The sequence below is a fragment of the Nipponia nippon genome, unplaced genomic scaffold (assembly GCF_047370975.1).
Source record: "Nipponia nippon isolate SJK-2023a ecotype South Korea unplaced genomic scaffold, ASM4737097v1 scaffold_5, whole genome shotgun sequence".
In the NCBI taxonomy this organism is placed as follows: domain Eukaryota; kingdom Metazoa; phylum Chordata; class Aves; order Pelecaniformes; family Threskiornithidae; genus Nipponia; species Nipponia nippon.
The window spans coordinates 40,612,312-40,628,489 of record NW_028262369.1 but is presented as its reverse complement, the minus strand read 5'-3'; positions in this window follow the sequence as shown (position 1 = coordinate 40,628,489).

Below are 16,178 nucleotides of genomic sequence, written 5' to 3'. Positions count from 1 at the left end.
CTTTCTGAGGGCTGCTGCAATACCCTGGTGCATTTAGACACAAAAAAAAAAAAAAAAAAAAAAAAAAAAGGGCTCTGGGACATCAGGGAGGGAGATGGCCAGGGCAGGAGACAAAATGCAGACAGCCAGGCTGGGGCTGGGATTGTCTGGAGAAGCCCTCAGCAGCAAAACCTGATTCAGGAGAAGGGTTCTGGCTTGTCAAAAGCAGAATCAATGACAAAGAAACAGCAATTAGCATGATTTTAAATATTCCTCTAAAATACGCTATAAATCGTTTTGCCCTTGGGAGAGCCAGAACAAAAGATGAGCGTAAAACTGCAGGCAAAATGCAAAAGTCTCCATCTCACTGTGCAGGCAGATGGAGTTATTTAGTAAATCCTCTACAGTCTTCTCTGGGCTATACTGAAAGGAGAAAAAAAACTGCCCAAAGTTTCAGTCAATATTTACCTCTTGGGTTAATAAATTACGATCCTGACCTCAGCAAAAGTCAGTATCTTCTGATTATTATACGCAGGCACCTTTTTATTTGTCCTCACTCATTGTATAATGAGTCACCCGTTTCCACTGGCAACTTCACTTTAATTTTGAATGTCTGAATTGAACAATCATTTATACTCCAAAGGCATAAGACAAAATTACTTTAAACTAGAGCTGTAAAATGTGGACTTAGGTTGCTATTTCCAGTGAATAAGCAAGCCTGGGCGGGGGGCAGAAGGGATCAAGGATTAAGCACAAAACATAGCCATTTTAAATCCTTTTTTAAATACATCTGAGTGACAAGGGGCAGAGCGAGGAAAGCCCTGAACTGTGCTATTAAATACAATAAGGCTGCAAGTGTGGGAGGAAAGAAAAGACAACAATCTGGCCTGACTAGCAAACTTGTTTTAATGGAACATTATTAGTCTTTCTCCCTGAAATAACCAAGAGCAACACCAGAAAATATAAGCCAAGGGCAACAAGTATAGATTCACACACTCACAAGCCAAGCCACAAAGGCAGAGCTGAATGAAAGTCACCACACACTTGGCTGCTTCATTAGAGGTGGGCCGGGCCAGAGCCGGAGGGAGAAAATTCAGGGTGTTAGTCTCATAATTACGTAATGTTTTATATAATACCACAGGTGTGCACTGTGCTTTCCTGAAAGAAATCAAAGCACGGCCTCCCCCAGCAAGATCAAGAGTCAGCCAGAATCACATTTTTGCTCTTCACCTTCTCATTTTTCAAACATCTCCCACCGACTATAATAAAAACGTCCTTTGGGCTTACAAGCCTTGTGATGCTGGAAAGATTTTCACCCACACAACCCACTATGCCCATCCCTTTTTTAAAAAGTAAGTTACTTTACCAGTTTAAGTTTGTCTGGCTTGATATTATTCTGCTATTAATCCCGCTCTGGCAAACAATGGTGAGAGCAACCCATCTCTAGCTTAAGCACAGTAATTTTTGAACAGTGGAAGATCAGGGAGAGCAAATTGTGATCAAAACAATCATGATCTGGCTGTCTTTGTGAACACTAATAAACCCCCTATAAGCCATCCTAGCATATCTCTTCTAAAAGCCACATTATGTATCTGCATGACAGTACTCTAGTATTGTATTACCTTGTATTGTAAATAAAATAGTTGATTATGACCAAAGTATGTAATATTGTACTCATGGGGAAAATGAGTACAAAACCACTATTTTCAAACTAGAAAAGAAGCTGTGATTTTCAGATGGGACATTCAGCCCAGTGTTTAGCTGTAAATATTTTTGTATTATCTGTTAATATTGTGCTTAAATTCTATATTATTCAAAAAGGTATATCTCATTCAGAAGGAGCGGAATTGGCCTTCCTGAGCGTCAGAAAAAGGATGTTATCATAAGTAGCTTTTCCCTTCTACTTCACAAATCCAGCTTACAGTTCACTTGCTATAAGCACATTTTAAATGGAGACCAGCAGACATAAAGTCTTTTAGACAGCTTATACCCAAAAAAGCAGGTGATTTTCTAAAATAAAAATACATGAAAACAGAATTTAAAAAATCCACCCCCCCCAAGAAGTCACAACCCAGAACCTGACAGTGCTGAAGCTCAATATATTAAAGGTTCATTTAATATTCTCCTGCTCCTACTAAATTCAGATGTTTTTCACCATTAACTTAGTTGACAACCTTTATTTCCATCTAATGACCTGTATCGGCAACTGCCAGCATCACCACATCAGTACCAACAAGTAGACATGCTAATTCATGTGCCATTAAACAGCATGCATATCCATAGATGAAGGCTGGAAACTGTCTTGTGAGCAGAAATGAATGAAGTTTCAGTAGGTTTGAATAAATCTGTGGGCACTTTGTAGCAACAGAAGATTTTCATCAACAGCCTTTATAATAGCTTGGAAATGGCAACTGATTTAAACTCATCAGAGTCAACAGACAGAAACTGCAATAAGGTTGGATGCTGTGGTTTCCAAAAACCTAGCGTGCTCCCAGGGAGATGCTTACTTTGGAAAAGAAATTATACCTCTGCGTGTTTTAGCAGATAATCTTGAAGTACATTATCTTGAAGGGAATAGGAAGAATCAGACATAGCAGGACATTCCATTAATTTGGCTGACTACGGTTGGAGCCCAAGATACTCTAAGTCAAACATCTTCATAGCAACCTTCTCTGGACAAACTCAGATAGAGTAATTTATGTATTTACCGTGAAATAAGGAAATGTGTTCTAGTCTGCTTGTCCGTACTGGGTAAGACTACAAGCCGAGCTTCTCACTTATGTTCGGCAGGAAGGCCACTGCAGTGTCTGCCAACACCAGCATCCCCAGCCAGATGCACTGTTCATATGCCATAAGTACCAATGATCAATTTATATTACAGAGAAAAAAGTAGCTATGACATTGTTCATGATTGTAAAATATTTTTTCTGCGTTTTCACTCTTTCTTATTTCAAGGACAAAAGTCAAACGACCTTAAACACTGGTCAGCCTTGTGGATAGCTGAGGCCTCCAGGGTCACATCATTTTCATCAGAGAAAAAGGGTTTATGTGCCTGCATATTTCCTATGGGGCAAAACTGGGGATGAGATAATTGCCCTTCACTCCTATACGTTTCCAGAACAGAACACGGATAAATACAGGGAGGAAATAGTATTCAATTCAGAATAAGACATTTTTTGCTGTGAATTTGGAAATACTGCTGTTGTGGGAGATAAAATTCCCAAGGTCTCTTTCAAGATGCTGAGACCTGACAGAAGAGTAGATAATTTCCATGATGATACTGTTTTTGAAGTTATACAGAGTCAGGAAGAAAACTTCTCCAAGGAGGGCAAAGTCCATCACCCACCAGGAGAATAAAGAAGAAACTCCAAATTAGTCCTATGCCATCCCCAGGTGCTGCAGGAGAGATAAGGAGAAGCATGGCAGGGAAAAGGTCCCGGTCGCAGGCCACAGTGGAGTAACTCACAGCTTTGAATGCCATTGCAAGCAATGCCACCAACATGGAAGTGCAGGAGGCAACTGAATCAATGTGCCACCACCAGAGCGCACCTCACCAGGGAGCAGAGCAGAGCTTGGATCCAGGTTTTGGATGGGGTGATTATTCCTCTCTGCCTTAGAATCATAGAACCATTTAGTTTGGAAGAGACCTTTAAGATCATCAAGTCCAGCCATTACCCTAGTACTGCCAAGGCGACCACTAAACCTAAGCAGCACATCTACACATCTCTTAAATACCTCCAGGGATGGGGACTCAACTGCTTCCTTGGGCAGCCTGTTCCAGTGCCTGACTACCCCTTCGGTGAAGAAATTTTTCCTAGTATCCAACCTAAACCTCCCCTGGAGCAACTTGAGGCCGTTTCCTCTTGTCCTATCGCTTGTTACTTTGGAGAAGAGACCGATCCCCACCTTGCTACAGCCTCCTTTCAGGTAGCTGTAGAGGGTGATGAGGTCTCCCCTCAGCCTCCTTTTCTCTGGGCTAAACAGCCCCAACTCCCTCAGCCGCTCCTCATAAGACTTGTGCTCTAGACCCTTCCCCAACTTCGTTGCCCTTCTCTGGACACGCTCCAGCACCTCAATGTCCTTCTTGTAGGGAGGGGCCCAAAACTGAACACAGTACTTGAGGTGCGGCCTCACCAGTGCCGAGTACAGGGGCACTATCACCTCCCTGGTCCTGCTGGCCACACTTTTTCTCATACAAGCCAGGACGCTAGTGGCCTTCTTGGCTACCTGGGCCCATTGCTGGCTCATATTCAGCTGGCTGTCGACCAACAGCCCCAGGTCCTTTTCCGCCAAGCAGTTTTCCAGCCACTCTTCCGCAAACCTGTAGCATTGCAGGGGGTTGTTGTGACCCAAGTGCAGGACCCAGCACTGAGCCTTGTTGAACCTCATACAATTGGCCTTGGCCCATCGATCCAGCCTGTCCAGATCCCTACCCTCCAGCAGATCAACACTCCCGGCAATTTGCTGTTGTCTGCAAACTTACTGAGGGTGCACTTCTGCAGAAGGAAGCTTCACTTCTGCCACAAACAATGCTGCGCTGCCGGTGGAGCCATACCTGGCCCCACACAGGCAACGTACCACAGGCAAGGGCTCCACCATGGAGCTTTGAGCAGCCTTCATCTGCACTGGGACTGGGCCACAAAGTGTCTCCAAGATAAGGACTGCAAGCTGGAGTTTGTTTTTAAATTTCACAGCAAGCCAGTGCAAAGAGCAGAGAATATGTTTGATGCATTTATTGTAGCCTGTGCTGCTAAAGAGATTCAGTGAGTGTCCTAAATTAGTACAAGCTCCTGAATCCTAAAGAAATGTAAGAGGGTCTGTGAAGGAAGGCAGAAGGCAGATGGATTCTGCAATGGAAAAACAGCAAATTATTTTTGTTACAGAATTTTGGTGGTACTGAAGGATCATTTCCACTGGCAGCCAAAATACTAGCAGATATAAATGTTATAAAATAGTAATTCAACAGTTATTTCTTCACTGTCGCTCTCACTATGGGATGTATGTGATTTTAATTAATAAGCTTAATATCTTCAACTGCATGGATTTCTGTTTTCTTCTGTCCTCTGTCTCCTCTTTATTTTTCCAAGCCATAACCTAAAATATAATGCACTGGCCAGAGCATAATGGAATGGACTAAAATATAAGAATCATAAAAATACTTGTTTACAATACAAGGCGTGGATTAATATTAGCAAGTGTTTGAAAGCACTGAAAGAACATTTGCAGTCTCCATCTTTATGATCAAGTAAATCCTTGCTTTATGCAGAAAATAATATTCAATAAAGAACACAATCTAAGTCTTGAATTATATAAAAATCACAACACGTCTTTTTTGTGCTCCTCTAAAATTCAATAAATAGTTCAATAGATCTTCTTTATTCCTTTCACCCTTCTGAGGAAAAAATGTTTCTTAGGCAAAGAGCTTGCAGGCCAAATTTCAATCTGAAAATAATCTTTACAGCTGAGTTACAAAACAATGAGAATAAGGGTTTATGATGTGAAAGTTGATGCAGGCTTTACTGCTTTGGCATGATTGGTGAAGCTGTATTAAAAATAAATAGATTTAAAAAAACAAAACCAAAAAATCCCAGGCATTCTCTATCCTTTGACTAAATAATAGAAGCTGTATGCTATCATGGCCATATAAATCTAAAGTCTTAAACCACTCCACCCTTATCATCTCTTCCAAAAGAAAAATGTTTATAATAATACATATATTGACTTTTGCTTTTTGTTCAATAACAAGATTTACTGCCCCACTCTTCAGTCAATTGTAACCTCTTTGGGTCAACAAATCTTGATACTGATCTCAATAGAAGTCAATACCTGCTTATTACTTACCTCCACATTTAGACGCCTATCACAAATTCTTATGGGCATCCCCTTGACAAGAAGAAATGAATACTTTCTGTTTAGTTTCTATACAAAATAGGCCTATGTGCTTTTCACACAGTCACTTTTAAAGCCATGAGATGATGCTCTATTTTAGGAAAACAATATTAGACATTAATTTCTGGAACTAGGAATTAAAGTTGTTTAGCTTTTCTGTGTTGTTTCCTTAAAAATTCACAGACTGACCTTCTTGTAATTCCTGTTTCCTTCCCACATAAAATGTAATTGAGCAATCTGATATTTTGGCTTCACTAACTGAGAAAGGCAAATAACAGTAAAAATTAAAAAGCTAGTTGCAAGTAATAATATGCAAACTAACATCCAAGAAGTTCAACAGAGAAACATAACAATCACTTTCTCAGTTGCATTTGTATAAGGCTAACACAAAAAATGAGCCTTGAAATTCACTATCACACCTGAATTTGTACATTAATTGATTCTGTACCTACATAAAGTGAATCTTCAGATAATCTATTTTGTACCTAAAGTGTCAAAGCTTTCCTATGAGAAGATAAACAAATCAGGATTTTGTGTCTTATATGTAAACAAATTAAATAGGTATTTATTTACCATACAATCCAAAGGCTTGTATAAGAATCTTACCATAGAGTTACATAATAGGAATGTATTTTAAAATACTGTCTCATTGGACTTGGTTTTGACAACTGGATTACTTACATCATGTCTGTGTTCAGAATGGAAGCCGAGAAAATACTGGTACTGGAGTCTGGAACACATGGTAAGGAAATGTCAATAGGTTGCAGAAGTTATGTTGAAAAGTGCCTTTAGAAGTGTCTGAAGCACCCGCAAGGAACATCACTGTACCCGTCCTTTCTGGTTGTACATGCAGTATAGTATCAGTTGTGTCAAACCCAGCAGACAACAGATAGAGCAATGGCCCTAACCTTGAATATTATTGTTTTGTTATCTTGTCTAAAAATCTTCATTTCAGAACATCACAAATGGCAGTCAGAGTATTTGTACTTCCAGCAACAGAAGGATGGAAGAATGGAAGGAAAATAATGACCAGGAAAAATGTATATTCAAGATGTAAACATAAAATCAATTTCTAACTTTTTCTTTTTAGCCTAGCCAGTGCAATTCATATAACACTATTTAAGGCTTGCTTAATGTTGCACTTTCCCATCACTGTCCCATAACACCTGCGTTATCTGAGGTAACATGAGGCTATGCAGTCTGCTATAACTTTGCTTTCTTATATTTGTCAGTTAAATCCCGGAGTCTGAAAAACTTCCATAAAGTGAAGATTTAGATGTGGTTTATGTGCAGGAGATCCCATTCTCAACTTATTGACATCAGGTTTGCATATACCACAGGGGATAAAAGTGGCGTGATGCATGAGAATCATGCCTGGACTTACCCAAGAACTGTATTTGACTAACAAGGTGAACCAATTCAGAATTAAATAGTTTTCCAGGCTAAACAAAATCAATATTAGTTATAGGATGTGATAGTAGGCCTAAAAAAACATTTCTAGCTTTTTAAAAATAGATAAAGCTATATTGATTTACAAAATGTAAGGCATTAGGCTGCTCAGATACACAGAACTGTCACGTAAAAGATCTAGGTCGAGAAACACCAATAAAACTCCCATTCATCTAATTAGTCGAAGAGCACAGTAAAAGGGCAAGCAAGGTTAAAGTGCTCTGTCTAGCATCTGATATTCCTGCAGGATGACAAGTTATTCTTTATGACCAGCTTTAATGATCATCTCCGACAGTCTGGTGAAGGCCATGTGCTCTCTGGGCAGAGGGCCTGCAGCAGGGAGGCACGGAGAGCCTCCCGCCTCCATCACACCCCGTCCCCAACCATGGCTGACCTGCTGCTGAGCCCGGTCTAATGGTAGTGCCATCGTTTACACCTTCATAGTGAGAAAACTGGAGATATAGGATGTTTTGATCCAAAGCACACATCCCCATTCCCTCTGCTGCGGATCTCCATGAGGAGGAGGAGTGCGAGTGTGGTGCTGAAGGGCCGACATGGTGGCATGCAGTCAGGAGTTATAAACAAGAACGTATATGACCCAGAGCTGCTGCATGGAAGCTCCCCATGCATACCAAGCGATACGGCAAAGATCCATCTAACAGGGAGAGAATGCTAAAATTAAACTACAGTAGCTTCCACAGAAAAGAAGAATCCAGGATTTGGTTTCTATTTCTATTCTAGCAAATGATGAGGATTATATTTATTGAACCTGACTGTGATGCATTTCCTTCACAAGAACTGATATCAGCAAAACCATCTCCAAATTAAAACATTAGTGCATTTTTATGTGATACTGATTAAAGTGGGTGGACTTTGGATACCATAATGTGGAGGATGACAGTAATAAACATGGATGAAGTGCTGGTAGAAACACAGCAGAAATTCAACAAAGATCAAGTGCCAGAGTAAGGGAAAGTGAAGGAAAGAGGAAGTGACTAGAAAACATTTCTTGAGGGCAAAAATAAGGTTAAGGATGATCATTAATGTGCTACTGACACTCCACAGTTATAATGAGGACTGTGCAAATGAATATATAATAAAGAATAATAATAATAGCTGGGTAGTGCCAGCTAGATGGGAAGAGGCAGAGGACAATAGGAAGATCGGTCTAATAACAGAGACATTCTGCCCTGACTGTGGCAAAGGCCTTGGAAGATGCACAGAGGGAGGAAATCTCCATGGAGATTCATGAAAGCTGTTCCTTATTATTATTTTGCAGAGATATTTCTACCCCTGCACAAGCCCTGAGGCCCATTCAGATTTCCTGAAAGTGCTAGAAGATGAAATCTAACTTTGAAATGGGAAGAGCTTAAGCGTAAGCAGTGTTGTACAATTTTCTGAAGGAGGTGGGCTATCTACAGGTCTATCTGCAGAGAGGCTTCACAGCCCTGCGACCACGGCACGGTCCCAGCTCTGTCAACCCACCTTTCCCAAAAATCTCCTGTGCATTTTAAAATATCACTTATGTCTCAACCCATCACATTTCAGGTTTTGGTTTCAAAGTACCTTTACGTTAGATTATTGACCAGACACAGGATTCTGGATGAGTGTCTTTATAGAGCAGAGAGGGACAGAGTGACGAGGGGAGGGGAAAATACTGAAATGTTTGGGTTTACTTCATGCTAAAGTATGCAGCTCTTATTTTCTGAAACAGAGTTCACTTAGTCAGGATATAAACCATTGTCACTATTTGCAAAACCTGAGCTGCCTCATTCACTAATTTCTATAGCTGCAGAATTAATAGGATTGATTACACCTAGCATTTGACTTGATTATATTTTAATTGAAAGTGTTCAGAAGTATTAAAGATTTTCTACTATCAGCCTTTCAGATGACAAGAGATGATGAGGCTGATGGAGCTACCAATGCAGCCAACTTTTTAAGTGAGGTTTTGACTGCGAGGGTTATTGTTAAAGGAGCCTCTTGAGTTTCGGCACATATTTCACTGGCTATTGTGTTATGTATTCCGTTCAAGTTTCTCACTTGGAAATAGTTATGATTGTCATCCTTGACCAGGTTTAAATTGACATTTTTATCACAACATTCCTGGCATGGTACTCCAAGTTACTTGCTTGTGAGTAGTTATCAGCTGGCAAAAATTTAAAAGGTGGTTGGCTGATTAAAATTAGATGCCAAGAGCTATACAGAGACAACAAAATAACCAAAAGCAGCCAAAGGCAGCAAAGATTCTTCAAAAAAAAAAAAACTTTTCAGAGAAAAGAAACTTTTACATGCAAAAGAGTCATAAATCGTACATCTTCATCTAATATTTGATCATCAAAAAGCTAATAATTAAAACTGGGAAGGTTAGGTTGGTCAAGTTTTACAGCTGAGCGCACTCCCTGAGCATGCTCAAATCAACACTTACGAGATTAATTTATAAGCTCTTCAAATTCTGAATCTCCAAGGTTTATGCTGTCTGTGCATTGTTTGCATAATGCAGTTTTATACTACTAAAGCACTACCTATAAAGGGATTATTTTCATATTCAGCACATTAAAGATACAGCACAATTCATAGATATCATACTGTGTTTATGCCTGAGATAGCAGGTAAAGTGTCTCTCGTTCTGATTATCCGTGAAGCAAACGTAGGAACGTGGATGTTTTGGGAAAGAGTGTACCCTTAGTGAAATTAATTCCCCAATGGTTTTATTAAAGTCTGCAAATTGCATTATTTTCCCATCATATTTGAAATATTGCACTTCCTTAATGCTTGCTCTAACCCATGGCATGCCATCTTCCCTGGGGTGTCTAGACATGGTGTCTTAGATTTATGTGTATGATCTCAGTGTGTTACAACATCACTCCTGACTAATGCATTATTACAATACTTACATATATTCCCAAGTGTCACTGTATTGATTAGAAAATCACCAATCTGCATATGCACACCATCTGTGCTTCAGAGAAGCAAAACATGCAGGATAACATTTGCCTTACTCAAAGGGAAATTCAGATACTACTAAAAGAACAAATGGGAACCTTTTTTATGTTTTGTTTTGTAAAATAACAAAGATGATGAATACTGTTTCTGCAAAACAACAGTCCGTGCCTCTGACGATTTAAACCAGAAGCCTTTTCCTCTCTGCACAGCAAGGAGATTTACCTTTAGTAACAACAGGCAAACAGTCTGCCCTTTTAGAGATAGCAAATAATACGGAAGGGAAGCATACTGCTGCAATGAATTTTAAAAATCTCAGCTCAGATGCAAGAATAGGGGACTTTTCAGCAGAAGGGGCTGTAGTCAGCAGCGAGTCCTTTCTCAGCTGAAAGCTGCAAGAGTGGTTGTAAAAGATGAATGAGGCCCTTGCTTACTGGGGTGAAATGCTTTTAAAGGACAAGAATCTGCTTATCTTTGATTGATTGCTCAGTCTGATACTTTCCTTTATAAAGTTTATTGACTACAAGCCCATAAATCAAAGAAAAACAAATCACAGGTTCAATTTTGGGGGCATTGACATCCTGCCATCTTGCAGCAATAGCTTAGAAGTCACAGGGCAGGGAAGAGGAGGCATACAGGGGACTCACAGAGACAAAAGCATCTGTTTCAGGTAAACTATTACTTCAAATGTTTGTAAATGATTATTCATTTGTGCCCTATAACATTTTTAAGTCAAGAGAAAAATGCAGACAACCAAGCTACACAGATTATTTTGTTGAAGTCCCTAAATGCAGAATTTACAATTAACAGACATAGTTTTCATTGTGTTGCTGTGTGTCTCTCCAGTTCTGCAAGATTACAGTCACATTCCCTCACCCTCTGTAAGGATGTTACATTTACAATTTAAACTACCAAAGCAAGAATCAGATTTCTTTCAGGGGGATTTGAGGGTTTGGGAAGCTCAAAAAATCTCTGTACTGAAACACCCCATACAGTTGCATGTAAGGAAAGCACTAGCCATAGATCTTGCACATATGGGGCATCAGGTATAATATGACAGCACGATAATACAGATTAATTTGTGCTGTTGACCTTGACACACTATTCTATTGTGTCTTCTTTTAAAGTCAGCACTCAGGTCACTAGAACATCTGGTGTTTAACAAAAAAATCCTATTCTGAAGTGCTAAATGTGTTGAAACAAATGGTACTGTACTATCATTATACAGTGCAACCTCTCTGCTAGGGGTCTAATTTCAAGGCTACCCTGACTGAACTACATTATTATTAGTGGTTTTATAATTCACATCTTGCCACAGTACACAAAATACCTAATTATCAAAAGTAGCCTTTTAAAAGCTGGATTGTGTTCCATGTAACCGGCACTGACTGTCGCTTTCTTTTCATTTTATCTTTGGAGACATCTGGAAGGGCTCAGCCCCTGCACTGCTGAATGTCCTGGCCTCGACCCAGCGGAGCACTTTAGCATGCACGTGTACTTATACACACAAATAGCCCCCTATATTTTAGCAGGACATGTTTTTAAGCACGCTAGACTACCTTGCTGAATGTGTGAACCGGGTTCACCACATTGACTAGAAATCGCACAGCGCTCAGTATCGCGTCCTCCCCGTCTTACACCCTGTTATTTTTGGCTTGTGCTCGAATCTAACCTAGTGCTCAGCGCTGGGAAAAGTTGATGCAGCCTTTTAGGAGGAGACTGAAGATCAGGGAGATGATCGGTAGCAAAGAGTAAGCAGCTTTGTTTCACAGGAACATGGTGTTTAATATGAAAAAGAAAAAGCAAAGGGCGATGACTCTGCCCTAGAAGGTATCCCAGCACCTTACCACCCCTCGGACACCACTGCTGTCCCCACACCTCTCTCCCAGCGCTCTGCCAGCTCTCTGTTTCCCAGCAGAGCTTCTCCATGTAACCAAACACACAGATTGTCTCTGCAGGATCCTAGGGAATCTCACAAAGCTTCTGTGGGAAGGACTAATGGTTTCCAGCAGTCTGATGACCTTTACCTGACCTGAAGCAGATCGCAAGGTCTATTAGCATTTCAGCTTTCCCAATTAGTAGGGAGGCACACCGCCCAAGCTGAGCTCTTCCGACTGCGGTGTGTTTGTGCTGTGAGTCACAGTGGGCTGATTTCCCCTGCTTCACAAACCTGGCAGTCATTTATGCCCCAGCAAAGCAAGTATGAAATGTTACCACTCTACTTTTTCACCTGATTTACCCTCACTCTGCAAGTCCAGGCGGAAAGGAATTAGCCCTGAGAAATACACCAATAGCTGAGTACTACGTATCTGACGTATCAATGTGGTGGTTTTTTTTTTAATAAGATGGAAAAAATCCGCACAATCAAGAGCATGGAAAATTACTGTAGGCATCTATGAACTAAAACGTGTGAGTCTCAATGCCTGAGAAGGGACCAGTACCTCTAGCTGTTGAGAAAAGGGAACACTGCTAAGGCGAGCACGCAGGTGTATTTACAAAGAGCAAGGGATGCTCGTGCTGAGCCAAGCAAAGGAGGGGCAACAGGAAGAGGCTCGAGGTCGTTCAGCTCAGGAAAGTAACGGCCCAGAAAATGCTTTTGACTCACAGCAGGGCTGGAGGAGGAGGAGGTGGCTGTTACGCTGTGGCTTGGGCCAAGGTGAAGTCATTTCCAGTTGTTTTAAATGAGATTCCTGCCACGAGGTCCCAGCTGATCTCCCTGAGAAGTTTATATACGGTTACTGAAAAGAAGGAAAAAGAAAAAAAGACTGACACCGCTGAATGAGAAGACAGCATCGAGCAATCAGTCGCCAAAGGCCTAATCTCATTAACTCCTTCTAAGATTTCAGCCATCAGTCTGTAGTTGGCAGCTAGTGGAGAACTGAGTACAATGAATGAGACATCTTTTAAACATTATTTTTTCAGGCCGTCTTCCTGATCTTTTATACTTGTTTGTTCTGCAGTTTCTCAGAAGTTACAACTGCTGAAGGAGGTAGAGAAAATCCAGAAAAAAAAAAAATAACCTGCTCTCCTATGCAGCTTCATGCCGCTGGGTCAGTGATTAACAAAGACAAGGTCCTACTGCAGGGAAGCTAAATGGAGTTCATTATGGACATGAAAGTTAGCAGGGCCAAAAAGGTGAGACTATGGGAAAGAGGATGAAATAAGAGCCTAACAAGTGTGGATTTTACTTCCTCAGTGCAATAAGGACAGCTTTTAACTACCAACTACTCTAAAAAATTGTATCTAGATAATAGTGCCTTTAAGATAGGTACTGTCCTATATACTGTACTCTCTTCTATATACTCAGAAAAATTAAAATTATAATGTATTACTTAAAAAATTTTGTGTTGTGCTGCAATGAGTAATTGCCTTACAGGCTGAAAATTTATTTTTGCACTTTTTCCTGGAAAAATTAGGAAAATGGAAAGAAAGATAAATAGTATTTAAGTGGAGTAGAACGATATCACTAAACCTGGATTGAGACATCTACCTCAAAACCCCACAAAACTATGAGTTTGTCACCAGTGCTCATTGGTTGAGTGCCTTGGGAATGCTGGTTCTTCCTGGGGATGCTTCCCAGCAGCACACTTCCCAGGGAAGGAGACTATAGACAGCTTGCTCCTATACACACTGACAGAGCCAGGAACTACAGCCAGCAGACACTGAGATACGAGAGGATTTTTTTGGCCCTGAAGTCTGCAAGCGATAGCCCGTGTCCCACTCACAGATAATTTTTGGCCACACACTGCAGTACTGGGTACCTGGGCAACACAAAGAGGGTCAGCTCTTACAGTGTGTCATATTTTCTCCCCAGAATTGACAGTAAGTAATCGCTTTTTCAGGAGTACTTCTGGTTTAGGCCATTTCCACTTTGATTTTACACTGGCACTACCCCCCGTTCTTGTCTTTTGTTAGAGAACCTGAAGTTTTCTGCTACAGCTGCCAATGTCCTGTATTACCAAAGAGCCCAGGAGGCTTCATCATGACCCTGCCAAGGTGATGTTTGAGTAGGTGCCAGTCAATCGGTGACCATGAGATGCTGGGCACTGTAGAAGTTGCTTATAAGTGGAGCTCAGCTGCAAAAAGGATATGTGATGGTGAGGCTAGAAAATCAAGTACTTTTCAAAATAACTTATTTGATTAGCCTAGAAAAATCAGGCCCAAAGGAGTTATGAAAAGTAGCAAACCAAAGTCTCAATGAAGCTTCAGTCCACAAGAGATCAAAAGCTCCTAAGAAGGAGTGTGTAGGCAAATACATTTGTCAGAACATACATCCAGTAGCTTCAATGTGTAAATGTTTTCAGGGAAGCTAGAGGATGAAATGTGACTTGAAGTCCCTGATTCCAGGATTGCCTGACACCTAGAAAACTGGGAAGAAAAAAAAGGAGAGTGGATAAGTAGCTGATGAATAGTAATATATTACTTGGTCCCTCTGAGTAACAACCTCAAGGATCTCTGTACAGATTAGTGCTCATAATAATTTTAACCATATATAGTATGCCAACAACATCTTTTACTTTATTTCTTTTGTTGCCAATATTTTAGTGTTACATAAATTATTCTTCTGAATTAATAATCATAGTTACACTTTTCTGGGGGAAGGGACTTCAGGCCTTTTATGAGATACCATTTAGGAGATGATCTGTTGTCTAAGCAACACTTAGAATAAGCAGGAAGAATCAGATGTTAGAGTAAATTAGTGTGGCATTAATTCGCTTCCAACAGCTTGTTAATGGGAATGAATTCAACAAGCAGCCCATCCTAGAAGGGGGAAACTGTCCCCATTTGCACTGTTGTGCAAAGCAAACCTCAAAATAAAGCAAGAGGATGGACAGAAAGAGCTACTTACCATGAGCATTCCTGCATGACTGCAGCCTCAGCAGAGAAGATATGGACGAAACAATGCAAGTCTGAGTAAACTAGGTGAGAAGAAAAAGGAACCAATGGACAAAAATGTAAACTTTCAGCAATTGTTAACGTAAGAATTTTGATGAAACTTCCTAGGACCTTCCAGTCACGTTGTTCTTCAGAAGGTGAAGGGCAGTTTGAAATAGGGCTCTGTGACTTAAGACTCTTAAGTATTTGGGTGCAAATTTGGCTTGTAATAGCAAAAAAATCCCCCAAATATAGTACCGAAATAATAGCAAAAAACCTACCATACTGGCACATGGTGATAATCATTATAAGAATATTGCTAAACCACGTGAGATCTTGAAAATATCGTACTTTTAACTTTGCTCCCACTGTTACATGTTCTCAGGCTTGAAGAGAAAATGAAGAACCTAGTTTGTTATTTTGCTCAGATAATAACAGTTATAAAAATAGATTAACTGTCAGTATCGTGAATTAATATCACAGAAAAAGAGAGGCTCAAATAACAGGCTTAGGCCATAAGCAAAGAAGCAAGAACGCAAAGCTTATGCTTTGACCTGGGAAAGGATAGCTGCATCACTACTGCAGAAAAATGCTTACATAAAATGAAATTTGTGTTTAATAATTCTGTGTGCTTTTAAAATCTACATTTTATTTTGCTCTACATATAGAGGCAGCTTTTGATGTTAAAGCATAACGTACTAGCTACAAAAGCTGTTGCTCAAGTTAAAAATCTACAGCTTTTAGTTCATGCTTTCAATCCCCCCCCGCCTTTTTTTTTTTAAAGAACCTCTGAACGTCTAAACGATAACATGTTTCAAGTAGCTGCTCCTTCCCTGGAGTTGAACAAAATTGAAAAGATCAAAGTTAGTGCAATCTTGTTCAAAGGTGAAGAGGTGAAATCTTATATGTGCTGGAGGATCAGAGCAAATAGAAATGTACAATGCTTAGTGTGCGACACCTGAAGCCCACTTTCATCAAGGTACCTCATTTTCATCTGAATTCAGAATGTATCTCATTTTATGGTAAAATAAGGAACAGCACAG